Source organism: Eschrichtius robustus, chromosome 7, assembly GCF_028021215.1.
Source record: "Eschrichtius robustus isolate mEscRob2 chromosome 7, mEscRob2.pri, whole genome shotgun sequence".
Classification (NCBI taxonomy): Eukaryota; Metazoa; Chordata; class Mammalia; order Artiodactyla; family Eschrichtiidae; genus Eschrichtius; species Eschrichtius robustus.
In genome coordinates this window covers 28,627,321-28,642,016 of record NC_090830.1, presented here as the reverse complement: position 1 = coordinate 28,642,016, position 14,696 = coordinate 28,627,321, and positions in this window count along the sequence as shown.

Here is a 14,696-nt window from a genome sequence, read left to right as displayed (position 1 = left end):
GTGTTTATGCAGCTTTACACCCACTTGACTCACTTACAGAGAGATATCAATACATAGGTTTTAAGATTCTTACTAGTCAGATATACTCTTGGGCGGTGAATAGGGGGTGTTGAGTCCAGTTCCCTGAGCAAGGAGTAGGTCTTGTCTATTACGTATTGGGTTTATGGAACGGTATCTGAGCTAATTTGAAACCCTTGTTTTATGCATCACCCCACCTCACCTTTGCCGTTAGGCAGCCATAGTGTGTTTTCTAACCGTGTGACTCTGTTCTGTTTTGTAATTCAGTTCAAGGGCAGCGGTTTTTACATTCCCTCTATCGGTGATATCTTATGATAAGTGTCCTTTTCTGTGTGACTTATTTGACTTAGAATCGTCGTACCTAAATCCACTCATCATGCTGCTACTAGCCTTATGACGTTGATTTCATGGCTGAGTGATATTCCATTGTACATAAGGACCACAACTTCTTTATCCATTTTTCTCTTTCCTGGGATATTTAAGGTGTAACGAAGTGGAGGTTCTTGTCAACAGAGCAGCCCTAAACTTTGGGGTGCTTGTGTCTTGCTGATTTTTAGTTTTCCCAATTTATACGCCCATGAGTGGAAGTGCCCTATGCTCTCTAAGCTGAGTTTTGTAAATGTTTCAGGACACACCGTACACTTCTCCAGAGTGGCTGTTGGCAATTTACATCCCGCCCATCAGCGTAGCAAGGCTCCCGTTTCTCCGTGGCCTGTCCTGCATTTCTGGTTTTGACACTTTATTCAGCATGGCCCTTTTGACCGATGGGAAGCGAGACTTCTTTGTAGCGCTGATTTGCCTTTCCAGGTTGCTTGGTTGGCCAAAAAGGGCGTATGCGTTTTTTCCTGAATATATTCAGGAAAAAACGCATACGCCCTTTTTGGCCAAGGGCATCATTGTCGAGGTTTTGCCGCTTTTCCTGTGCTTTAAAGGCGATTCGAATCTGCCTCCTGAAATCTGTTTCCTGCAATTCTGCCTTGCTTTCAAATCCTCTTTGTTGCCTTCCCTCAATATATTTGTAGACGAGAGTTATCATTTATAAGTCTGCAGGTTTGTGAATTGCAGTGCCCCTGAGCTCCATTTTTCAACTCGCTCTCTTGGGAGCTGGCCGCAAAAGCGCAGGATTGCTTTAGGCCCTATTCTGCTTCCGGGCGGCAGACTGAGCCTGTGGTTAATTCTTCTTCCTGATGGGAAAATAGAGTGACCTGTGCCTGTCCCAACACCTAGAGCTAGTCTCTCATTGGTTCCCCGTCTTCCCGTTCACCCTCAGTTCAAATTGCCACCTGTATGGAACAGGAGGTTAAAGGTGCTGATTCTCCAAGGAGGGAGATTGCTAGTAAAGCGGCTGGAATGGCGAACCCGAGCACAAGGAGACGAGAAATGAGGTGCGTTTTAGAAACCTTTCCCGATCACTCGGTGGACCATCTTCTGGGTTTCTCATGCATGTTTTCGATGTAGGAAGATGCCCTTGAACCTGGAGATTTGGGACCCATGGGATGGGTACCACGCAGTATTACTTTAAAGCGTCTGCGTTTGCTCACCGAACCTCACCAAACCCCTCAGCCCCAAGAGTGTCCACCCTTATGTCTCAATCAGCTGCGGGTCTAGATATGGTCAATCCAGGTGGCATCACAGCGCCTGAACGAATTTTGTAAGAATTTCTCTCCCTTTCACTGTCTTTGTTTCACGGGTTTTTAAAATTAATTGAGTTTTATAATGGGGTTTAGCTGCTTTTCACTGCTGTGTTTATGCAGCTTTACACCCACTTGACTCACTTACAGAGAGATATCAATACATAGGTTTTAAGATTCTTACTAGTCAGATATACTCTTGGGCGGTGAATAGGGGGTGTTGAGTCCAGTTCCCTGAGCAAGGAGTAGGTCTTGTCTATTACGTATTGGGTTTATGGAACGGTATCTGAGCTAATTTGAAACCCTTGTTTTATGCATCACCCCACCTCACCTTTGCCGTTAGGCAGCCATAGTGTGTTTTCTAACCGTGTGACTCTGTTCTGTTTTGTAATTCAGTTCAAGGGCAGCGGTTTTTACATTCCCTCTATAGGTGATATCTTATGATAAGTGTCCTTTTCTGTGTGACTTATTTGACTTAGAATCGTCGTACCTAAATCCACTCATCATGCTGCTACTAGCCTTATGACGTTGATTTCATGGCTGAGTGATATTCCATTGTACATAAGGACCACAACTTCTTTATCCATTTTTCTCTTTCCTGGGATATTTAAGGTGTAACGAAGTGGAGGTTCTTGTCAACAGAGCAGCCCTAAACTTTGGGGTGCTTGTGTCTTGCTGATTTTTAGTTTTCCCAATTTATACGCCCATGAGTGGAAGTGCCCTATGCTCTCTAAGCTGAGTTTTGTAAATGTTTCAGGACACACCGTACACTTCTCCAGAGTGGCTGTTGGCAATTTACATCCCGCCCATCAGCGTAGCAAGGCTCCCGTTTCTCCGTGGCCTGTCCTGCATTTCTGGTTTTGACACTTTATTCAGCATGGCCCTTTTGACCGATGGGAAGCGAGACTTCTTTGTAGCGCTGATTTGCCTTTCCAGGTTGCTTGGTTGGCCAAAAAGGGCGTATGCGTTTTTTCCTGAATATATTCAGGAAAAAACGCATACGCCCTTTTTGGCCAAGGGCATCATTGTCGAGGTTTTGCCGCTTTTCCTGTGCTTTAAAGGCGATTCGAATCTGCCTCCTGAAATCTGTTTCCTGCAATTCTGCCTTGCTTTCAAATCCTCTTTGTTGCCTTCCCTCAATATATTTGTAGACGAGAGTTATCATTTATAAGTCTGCAGGTTTGTGAATTGCAGTGCCCCTGAGCTCCATTTTTCAACTCGCTCTCTTGGGAGCTGGCCGCAAAAGCGCAGGATTGCTTTAGGCCCTATTCTGCTTCCGGGCGGCAGACTGAGCCTGTGGTTAATTCTTCTTCCTGATGGGAAAATAGAGTGACCTGTGCCTGTCCCAACACCTAGAGCTAGTCTCTCATTGGTTCCCCGTCTTCCCGTTCACCCTCAGTTCAAATTGCCACCTGTATGGAACAGGAGGTTAAAGGTGCTGATTCTCCAAGGAGGGAGATTGCTAGTAAAGCGGCTGGAATGGCGAACCCGAGCACAAGGAGACGAGAAATGAGGTGCGTTTTAGAAACCTTTCCCGATCACTCGGTGGACCATCTTCTGGGTTTCTCATGCATGTTTTCGATGTAGGAAGATGCCCTTGAACCTGGAGATTTGGGACCCATGGGATGGGTACCACGCAGTATTACTTTAAAGCGTCTGCGTTTGCTCACCGAACCTCACCAAACCCCTCAGCCCCAAGAGTGTCCACCCTTATGTCTCAATCAGCTGCGGGTCTAGATATGGTCAATCCAGGTGGCATCACAGCGCCTGAACGAATTTTGTAAGAATTTCTCTCCCTTTCACTGTCTTTGTTTCACGGGTTTTTAAAATTAATTGAGTTTTATAATGGGGTTTAGCTGCTTTTCACTGCTGTGTTTATGCAGCTTTACACCCACTTGACTCACTTACAGAGAGATATCAATACATAGGTTTTAAGATTCTTACTAGTCAGATATACTCTTGGGCGGTGAATAGGGGGTGTTGAGTCCAGTTCCCTGAGCAAGGAGTAGGTCTTGTCTATTACGTATTGGGTTTATGGAACGGTATCTGAGCTAATTTGAAACCCTTGTTTTATGCATCACCCCACCTCACCTTTGCCGTTAGGCAGCCATAGTGTGTTTTCTAAACGTGTGACTCTGTTCTGTTTTGTAATTCAGTTCAAGGGCAGCGGTTTTTACATTCCCTCTATAGGTGATATCTTATGATAAGTGTCCTTTTCTGTGTGACTTATTTGACTTAGAATCGTCGTACCTAAATCCACTCATCATGCTGCTACTAGCCTTATGACGTTGATTTCATGGCTGAGTGATATTCCATTGTACATAAGGAACACAACTTCTTTATCCATTTTTCTCTTTCCTGGGATATTTAAGGTGTAACGAAGTGGAGGTTCTTGTCAACAGAGCAGCCCTAAACTTTGGGGTGCTTGTGTCTTGCTGATTTTTAGTTTTCCCAATTTATACGCCCATGAGTGGAAGTGCCCTATGCTCTCTAAGCTGAGTTTTGTAAATGTTTCAGGACACACCGTACACTTCTCCAGAGTGGCTGTTGGCAATTTACATCCCGCCCATCAGCGTAGCAAGGCTCCCGTTTCTCCGTGGCCTGTCCTGCATTTCTGGTTTTGACACTTTATTCAGCATGGCCCTTTTGACCGATGGGAAGCGAGACTTCTTTGTAGCGCTGATTTGCCTTTCCAGGTTGCTTGGTTGGCCAAAAAGGGCGTATGCGTTTTTTCCTGAATATATTCAGGAAAAAACGCATACGCCCTTTTTGGCCAAGGGCATCATTGTCGAGGTTTTGCCGCTTTTCCTGTGCTTTAAAGGCGATTCGAATCTGCCTCCTGAAATCTGTTTCCTGCAATTCTGCCTTGCTTTCAAATCCTCTTTGTTGCCTTCCCTCAATATATTTGTAGACGAGAGTTATCATTTATAAGTCTGCAGGTTTGTGAATTGCAGTGCCCCTGAGCTCCATTTTTCAACTCGCTCTCTTGGGAGCTGGCCGCAAAAGCGCAGGATTGCTTTAGGCCCTATTCTGCTTCCGGGCGGCAGACTGAGCCTGTGGTTAATTCTTCTTCCTGATGGGAAAATAGAGTGACCTGTGCCTGTCCCAACACCTAGAGCTAGTCTCTCATTGGTTCCCCGTCTTCCCGTTCACCCTCAGTTCAAATTGCCACCTGTATGGAACAGGAGGTTAAAGGTGCTGATTCTCCAAGGAGGGAGATTGCTAGTAAAGCGGCTGGCATGGCGAACCCGAGCACAAGGAGACGAGAAATGAGGTGCGTTTTAGAAACCTTTCCCGATCACTCGGTGGACCATCTTCTGGGTTTCTCATGCATGTTTTCGATGTAGGAAGATGCCCTTGAACCTGGAGATTTGGGACCCATGGGATGGGTACCACGCAGTATTACTTTAAAGCGTCTGCGTTTGCTCACCGAACCTCACCAAACCCCTCAGCCCCAAGAGTGTCCACCCTTATGTCTCAATCAGCTGCGGGTCTAGATATGGTCAATCCAGGTGGCATCACAGCGCCTGAACGAATTTTGTAAGAATTTCTCTCCCTTTCACTGTCTTTGTTTCACGGGTTTTTAAAATTAATTGAGTTTTATAATGGGGTTTAGCTGCTTTTCACTGCTGTGTTTATGCAGCTTTACACCCACTTGACTCACTTACAGAGAGATATCAATACATAGGTTTTAAGATTCTTACTAGTCAGATATACTCTTGGGCGGTGAATAGGGGGTGTTGAGTCCAGTTCCCTGAGCAAGGAGTAGGTCTTGTCTATTACGTATTGGGTTTATGGAACGGTATCTGAGCTAATTTGAAACCCTTGTTTTATGCATCACCCCACCTCACCTTTGCCGTTAGGCAGCCATAGTGTGTTTTCTAACCGTGTGACTCTGTTCTGTTTTGTAATTCAGTTCAAGGGCAGCGGTTTTTACATTCCCTCTATAAGTGATATCTTATGATAAGTGTCTTTTTCTGTGTGACTTATTTGACTTAGAATCGTCGTACCTAAATCCACTCATCATGCTGCTACTAGCCTTATGACGTTGATTTCATGGCTGAGTGATATTCCATTGTACATAAGGACCACAACTTCTTTATCCATTTTTCTCTTTCCTGGGATATTTAAGGTGTAACGAAGTGGAGGTTCTTGTCAACAGAGCAGCCCTAAACTTTGGGGAGCTTGTGTCTTGCTGATTTTTAGTTTTCCCAATTTATACGCCCATGAGTGGAAGTGCCCTATGCTCTCTAAGCTGAGTTTTGTAAATGTTTCAGGACACACCGTACACTTCTCCAGAGTGGCTGTTGGCAATTTACATCCCGCCCATCAGCGTAGCAAGGCTCCCGTTTCTCCGTGGCCTGTCCTGCATTTCTGGTTTTGACACTTTATTCAGCATGGCCCTTTTGACCGATGGGAAGCGAGACTTCTTTGTAGCGCTGATTTGCCTTTCCAGGTTGCTTGGTTGGCCAAAAAGGGCGTATGCGTTTTTTCCTGAATATATTCAGGAAAAAACGCATACGCCCTTTTTGGCCAAGGGCATCATTGTCGAGGTTTTGCCGCTTTTCCTGTGCTTTAAAGGCGATTCGAATCTGCCTCCTGAAATCTGTTTCCTGCAATTCTGCCTTGCTTTCAAATCCTCTTTGTTGCCTTCCCTCAATATATTTGTAGACGAGAGTTATCATTTATAAGTCTGCAGGTTTGTGTATTGCAGTGCCCCTGAGCTCCATTTTTCAACTCGCTCTCTTGGGAGCTGGCCGCAAAAGCGCAGGATTGCTTTAGGCCCTATTCTGCTTCCGGGCGGCAGACTGAGCCTGTGGTTAATTCTTCTTCCTGATGGGAAAATAGAGTGACCTGTGTCTGTCCCAACACCTAGAGCTAGTCTCTCATTGGTTCCCCGTCTTCCCGTTCACCCTCAGTTCAAATTGCCACCTGTATGGAACAGGAGGTTAAAGGTGCTGATTCTCCAAGGAGGGAGATTGCTAGTAAAGCGGCTGGAATGGCGAACCCGAGCACAAGGAGACGAGAAATGAGGTGCGTTTTAGAAACCTTTCCCGATCACTCGGTGGACCATCTTCTGGGTTTCTCATGCATGTTTTCGATGTAGGAAGATGCCCTTGAACCTGGAGATTTGGGACCCATGGGATGGGTACCACGCAGTATTACTTTAAAGCGTCTGCGTTTGCTCACCGAACCTCACCAAACCCCTCAGCCCCAAGAGTGTCCACCCTTATGTCTCAATCAGCTGCGGGTCTAGATATGGTCAATCCAGGTGGCATCACAGCGCCTGAACGAATTTTGTAAGAATTTCTCTCCCTTTCACTGTCTTTGTTTCACGGGTTTTTAAAATTAATTGAGTTTTATAATGGGGTTTAGCTGCTTTTCACTGCTGTGTTTATGCAGCTTTACACCCACTTGACTCACTTACAGAGAGATATCAATACATAGGTTTTAAGATTCTTACTAGTCAGATATACTCTTGGGCGGTGAATAGGGGGTGTTGAGTCCAGTTCCCTGAGCAAGGAGTAGGTCTTGTCTATTACGTATTGGGTTTATGGAACGGTATCTGAGCTAATTTGAAACCCTTGTTTTATGCATCACCCCACCTCACCTTTGCCGTTAGGCAGCCATAGTGTGTTTTCTAACCGTGTGACTCTGTTCTGTTTTGTAATTCAGTTCAAGGGCAGCGGTTTTTACATTCCCTCTATAGGTGATATCTTATGATAAGTGTCCTTTTCTGTGTGACTTATTTGACTTAGAATCGTCGTACCTAAATCCACTCATCATGCTGCTACTAGCCTTATGACGTTGATTTCATGGCTGAGTGATATTCCATTGTACATAAGGACCACAACTTCTTTATCCATTTTTCTCTTTCCTGGGATATTTAAGGTGTAACGAAGTGGAGGTTCTTGTCAACAGAGCAGCCCTAAACTGTGGGGTGCTTGTGTCTTGCTGATTTTTAGTTTTCCCAATTTATACGCCCATGAGTGGAAGTGCCCTATGCTCTCTAAGCTGAGTTTTGTAAATGTTTCAGGACACACCGTACACTTCTCCAGAGTGGCTGTTGGCAATTTACATCCCGCCCATCAGCGTAGCAAGGCTCCCGTTTCTCCGTGGCCTGTCCTGCATTTCTGGTTTTGACACTTTATTCAGCATGGCCCTTTTGACCGATGGGAAGCGAGACTTCTTTGTAGCGCTGATTTGCCTTTCCAGGTTGCTTGGTTGGCCAAAAAGGGCGTATGCGTTTTTTCCTGAATATATTCAGGAAAAAACGCATACGCCCTTTTTGGCCAAGGGCATCATTGTCGAGGTTTTGCCGCTTTTCCTGTGCTTTAAAGGCGATTCGAATCTGCCTCCTGAAATCTGTTTCCTGCAATTCTGCCTTGCTTTCAAATCCTCTTTGTTGCCTTCCCTCAATATATTTGTAGACGAGAGTTATCATTTATAAGTCTGCAGGTTTGTGTATTGCAGTGCCCCTGAGCTCCATTTTTCAACTCGCTCTCTTGGGAGCTGGCCGCAAAAGCGCAGGATTGCTTTAGGCCCTATTCTGCTTCCGGGCGGCAGACTGAGCCTGTGGTTAATTCTTCTTCCTGATGGGAAAATAGAGTGACCTGTGCCTGTCCCAACACCTAGAGCTAGTCTCTCATTGGTTCCCCGTCTTCCCGTTCACCCTCAGTTCAAATTGCCACCTGTATGGAACAGGAGGTTAAAGGTGCTGATTCTCCAAGGAGGGAGATTGCTAGTAAAGTGGCTGGAATGGCGAACCCGAGCACAAGGAGACGAGAAATGAGGTGCGTTTTAGAAACCTTTCCCGATCACTCGGTGGACCATCTTCTGGGTTTCTCATGCATGTTTTCGATGTAGGAAGATGCCCTTGAACCTGGAGATTTGGGACCCATGGGATGGGTACCACGCAGTATTACTTTAAAGCGTCTGCGTTTGCTCACCGAACCTCACCAAACCCCTCAGCCCCAAGAGTGTCCACCCTTATGTCTCAATCAGCTGCGGGTCTAGATATGGTCAATCCAGGTGGCATTACAGCGCCTGAACGAATTTTGTAAGAATTTCTCTCCCTTTCACTGTCTTTGTTTCACGGGTTTTTAAAATTAATTGAGTTTTATAATGGGGTTTAGCTGCTTTTCACTGCTGTGTTTATGCAGCTTTACACCCACTTGACTCACTTACAGAGAGATATCAATACATAGGTTTTAAGATTCTTACTAGTCTGATATACTCTTGGGCGGTGAATAGGGGGTGTTGAGTCCAGTTCCCTGAGCAAGGAGTAGGTCTTGTCTATTACGTATTGGGTTTATGGAACGGTATCTGAGCTAATTTGAAACCCTTGTTTTATGCATCACCCCACCTCACCTTTGCCGTTAGGCAGCCATAGTGTGTTTTCTAACCGTGTGACTCTGTTCTGTTTTGTAATTCAGTTCAAGGGCAGCGGTTTTTACATTCCCTCTATAGGTGATATCTTATGATAAGTGTCTTTTTCTGTATGACTTATTTGACTTAGAATCGTCGTACCTAAATCCACTCATCATGCTGCTACTAGCCTTATGACGTTGATTTCATGGCTGAGTGATATTCCATTGTACATAAGGACCACAACTTCTTTATCCATTTTTCTCTTTCCTGGGATATTTAAGGTGTAACGAAGTGGAGGTTCTTGTCAACAGAGCAGCCCTAAACTTTGGGAAGCTTGTGTCTTGCTGATTTTTAGTTTTCCCAATTTATACGCCCATGAGTGGAAGTGCCCTATGCTCTCTAAGCTGAGTTTTGTAAATGTTTCAGGACACACCGTACACTTCTCCAGAGTGGCTGTTGGCAATTTACATCCCGCCCATCAGCGTAGCAAGGCTCCCGTTTCTCCGTGGCCTGTCCTGCATTTCTGGTTTTGACACTTTATTCAGCATGGCCCTTTTGACCGATGGGAAGCGAGACTTCTTTGTAGCGCTGATTTGCCTTTCCAGGTTGCTTGGTTGGCCAAAAAGGGCGTATGCGTTTTTTCCTGAATATATTCAGGAAAAAACGCATACGCCCTTTTTGGCCAAGGGCATCATTGTCGAGGTTTTGCCGCTTTTCCTGTGCTTTAAAGGCGATTCGAATCTGCCTCCTGAAATCTGTTTCCTGCAATTCTGCCTTGCTTTCAAATCCTCTTTGTTGCCTTCCCTCAATATATTTGTAGACGAGAGTTATCATTTATAAGTCTGCAGGTTTGTGAATTGCAGTGCCCCTGAGCTCCATTTTTCAACTCGCTCTCTTGGGAGCTGGCCGCAAAAGCGCAGGATTGCTTTAGGCCCTATTCTGCTTCCGGGCGGCAGACTGAGCCTGTGGTTAATTCTTCTTCCTGATGGGAAAATAGAGTGACCTGTGCCTGTCCCAACACCTAGAGCTAGTCTCTCATTGGTTCCCCGTCTTCCCGTTCACCCTCAGTTCAAATTGCCACCTGTATGGAACAGGAGGTTAAAGGTGCTGATTCTCCAAGGAGGGAGATTGCTAGTAAAGCGGCTGGAATGGCGAACCCGAGCACAAGGAGACGAGAAATGAGGTGCGTTTTAGAAACCTTTCCCGATCACTCGGTGGACCATCTTCTGGGTTTCTCATGCATGTTTTCGATGTAGGAAGATGCCCTTGAACCTGGAGATTTGGGACCCATGGGATGGGTACCACGCAGTATTACTTTAAAGCGTCTGCGTTTGCTCACCGAACCTCACCAAACCCCTCAGCCCCAAGAGTGTCCACCCTTATGTCTCAATCAGCTGCGGGTCTAGATATGGTCAATCCAGGTGGCATCACAGCGCCTGAACGAATTTTGTAAGAATTTCTCTCCCTTTCACTGTCTTTGTTTCACGGGTTTTTAAAATTAATTGAGTTTTATAATGGGGTTTAGCTGCTTTTCACTGCTGTGTTTATGCAGCTTTACACACACTTGACTCACTTACAGAGAGATATCAATACATAGGTTTTAAGATTCTTACTAGTCAGATATACTCTTGGGCGGTGAATAGGGGGTGTTGAGTCCAGTTCCCTGAGCAAGGAGTAGGTCTTGTCTATTACGTATTGGGTTTATGGAACGGTATCTGAGCTAATTTGAAACCCTTGTTTTATGCATCACCCCACCTCACCTTTGCCGTTAGGCAGCCATAGTGTGTTTTCTAACCGTGTGACTCTGTTCTGTTTTGTAATTCAGTTCAAGGGCAGCGGTTATTACATTCCCTCTATAGGTGATATCTTATGATAAGTGTCTTTTTCTGTGTGACTTATTTGACTTAGAATCGTCGTACCTAAATCCACTCATCATGCTGCTACTAGCCTTATGACGTTGATTTCATGGCTGAGTGATATTCCATTGTACATAAGGACCACAACTTCTTTATCCATTTTTCTCTTTCCTGGGATATTTAAGGTGTAACGAAGTGGAGGTTCTTGTCAACAGAGCAGCCCTAAACTTTGGGGTGCTTGTGTCTTGCTGATTTTTAGTTTTCCCAATTTATACGCCCATGAGTGGAAGTGCCCTATGCTCTCTAAGCTGAGTTTTGTAAATGTTTCAGGACACACCGTACACTTCTCCAGAGTGGCTGTTGGCAATTTACATCCCATCCATCAGCGTAGCAAGGCTCCCGTTTCTCCGTGGCCTGTCCTGCATTTCTGGTTTTGACCCTTTATTCAGCATGGCCCTTTTGACCGATGGGAAGCGAGACTTCTTTGTAGCGCTAATTTGCCTTTCCAGGTTGCTTTTTTGGCCAAAAAGGGCGTATGCGTTTTTTCCTGAATATATTCAGGAAAAAACGCATACGCCCTTTTTGGCCAAGGGCATCATTGTCGAGGTTTTGCCGCTTTTCCTGTGCTTTAAAGGCGATTCGAATCTGCCTCCTGAAATCTGTTTCCTGCAATTCTGCCTTGCTTTCAAATCCTCTTTGTTGCCTTCCCTCAATATATTTGTAGACGAGAGTTATCATTTATAAGTCTGCAGGTTTGTGAATTGCAGTGCCCCTGAGCTCCATTTTTCAACTCGCTCTCTTGGGAGCTGGCCGCAAAAGCGCAGGATTGCTTTAGGCCCTATTCTGCTTCCGGGCGGCAGACTGAGCCTGTGGTTAATTCTTCTTCCTGATGGGAAAATAGAGTGACCTGTGCCTGTCCCAACACCTAGAGCTAGTCTCTCATTGGTTCCCCGTCTTCCCGTTCACCCTCAGTTCAAATTGCCACCTGTATGGAACAGGAGGTTAAAGGTGCTGATTCTCCAAGGAGGGAGATTGCTAGTAAAGCGGCTGGAATGGCGAACCCGAGCACAAGGAGACGAGAAATGAGGTGCGTTTTAGAAACCTTTCCCGATCACTCGGTGGACCATCTTCTGGGTTTCTCATGCATGTTTTCGATGTAGGAAGATGCCCTTGAACCTGGAGATTTGGGACCCATGGGATGGGTACCACGCAGTATTACTTTAAAGCGTCTGCATTTGCTCACCGAACCTCACCAAACCCCTCAGCCCCAAGAGTGTCCACCCTTATGTCTCAATCAGCTGCGGGTCTAGATATGGTCAATCCAGGTGGCATCACAGCGCCTGAACGAATTTTGTAAGAATTTCTCTCCCTTTCACTGTCTTTGTTTCACGGGTTTTTAAAATTAATTGAGTTTTATAATGGGGTTTAGCTGCTTTTCACTGCTGTGTTTATGGAGCTTTACACCCACTTGACTCACTTACAGAGAGATATCAATACATAGGTTTTAAGATTCTTACTAGTCAGATATACTCTTGGGCGGTGAATAGGGGGTGTTGAGTCCAGTTCCCTGAGCAAGGAGTAGGTCTTGTCTATTACGTATTGGGTTTATGGAACGATATCTGAGCTAATTTGAAACCCTTGTTTTATGCATCACCCCACCTCACCTTTGCCGTTAGGCAGCCATAGTGTGTTTTCTAACCGTGTGACTCTGTTCTGTTTTGTAATTCAGTTCAAGGGCAGCGGTTTTTACATTCCCTCTATAGGTGATATCTTATGATAAGTGTCCTTTTCTGTGTGACTTATTTGACTTAGAATCGTCGTACCTAAATCCACTCATCATGCTGCTACTAGCCTTATGACGTTGATTTCATGGCTGAGTGATATTCCATTGTACATAAGGAACACAACTTCTTTATCCATTTTTCTCTTTCCTGGGATATTTAAGGTGTAACGAAGTGGAGGTTCTTGTCAACAGAGCAGCCCTAAACTTTGGGGTGCTTGTGTCTTGCTGATTTTTAGTTTTCCCAATTTATACGCCCATGAGTGGAAGTGCCCTATGCTCTCTAAGCTGAGTTTTGTAAATGTTTCAGGACACACCGTACACTTCTCCAGAGTGGCTGTTGGCAATTTACATCCCGCCCATCAGCGTAGCAAGGCTCCCGTTTCTCCGTGGCCTGTCCTGCATTTCTGGTTTTGACACTTTATTCAGCATGGCCCTTTTGACCGATGGGAAGCGAGACTTCTTTGTAGCGCTGATTTGCCTTTCCAGGTTGCTTGGTTGGCCAAAAAGGGCGTATGCGTTTTTTCCTGAATATATTCAGGAAAAAACGCATACGCCCTTTTTGGCCAAGGGCATCATTGTCGAGGTTTTGCCGCTTTTCCTGTGCTTTAAAGGCGATTCGAATCTGCCTCCTGAAATCTGTTTCCTGCAATTCTGCCTTGCTTTCAAATCCTCTTTGTTGCCTTCCCTCAATATATTTGTAGACGAGAGTTATCATTTATAAGTCTGCAGGTTTGTGAATTGCAGTGCCCCTGAGCTCCATTTTTCAACTCGCTCTCTTGGGAGCTGGCCGCAAAAGCGCAGGATTGCTTTAGGCCCTATTCTGCTTCCGGGCGGCAGACTGAGCCTGTGGTTAATTCTTCTTCCTGATGGGAAAATAGAGTGACCTGTGCCTGTCCCAACACCTAGAGCTAGTCTCTCATTGGTTCCCCGTCTTCCCGTTCACCCTCAGTTCAAATTGCCACCTGTATGGAACAGGAGGTTAAAGGTGCTGATTCTCCAAGGAGGGAGATTGCTAGTAAAGCGGCTGGAATGGCGAACCCGAGCACAAGGAGACGAGAAATGAGGTGCGTTTTAGAAACCTTTCCCGATCACTCGGTGGACCATCTTCTGGGTTTCTCATGCATGTTTTCGATGTAGGAAGATGCCCTTGAACCTGGAGATTTGGGACCCATGGGATGGGTACCACGCAGTATTACTTTAAAGCGTCTGCGTTTGCTCACCGAACCTCACCAAACCCCTCAGCCCCAAGAGTGTCCACCCTTATGTCTCAATCAGCTGCGGGTCTAGATATGGTCAATCCAGGTGGCATCACAGCGCCTGAACGAATTTTGTAAGAATTTCTCTCCCTTTCACTGTCTTTGTTTCACGGGTTTTTAAAATTAATTGAGTTTTATAATGGGGTTTAGCTGCTTTTCACTGCTGTGTTTATGCAGCTTTACACCCACTTGACTCACTTACAGAGAGATATCAATACATAGGTTTTAAGATTCTTACTAGTCAGATATACTCTTGGGCGGTGAATAGGGGGTGTTGAGTCCAGTTCCCTGAGCAAGGAGTAGGTCTTGTCTATTACGTATTGGGTTTATGGAACGGTATCTGAGCTAATTTGAAACCCTTGTTTTATGCATCACCCCACCTCACCTTTGCCGTTAGGCAGCCATAGTGTGTTTTCTAACCGTGTGACTCTGTTCTGTTTTGTAATTCAGTTCAAGGGCAGCGGTTTTTACATTCCCTCTATAGGTGATATCTTATGATAAGTGTCCTTTTCTGTGTGACTTATTTGACTTAGAATCGTCGTACCTAAATCCACTCATCATGCTGCTACTAGCCTTATGACGTTGATTTCATGGCTGAGTGATATTCCATTGTACATAAGGACCACAACTTCTTTATCCATTTTTCTCTTTCCTGGGATATTTAAGGTGTAACGAAGTGGAGGTTCTTGTCAACAGAGCAGCCCTAAACTTTGGGGTGCTTGTGTCTTGCTGATTTTTAGTTTTCCCAATTTATACGCCCATGAGTGGAAGTGCCCTATGC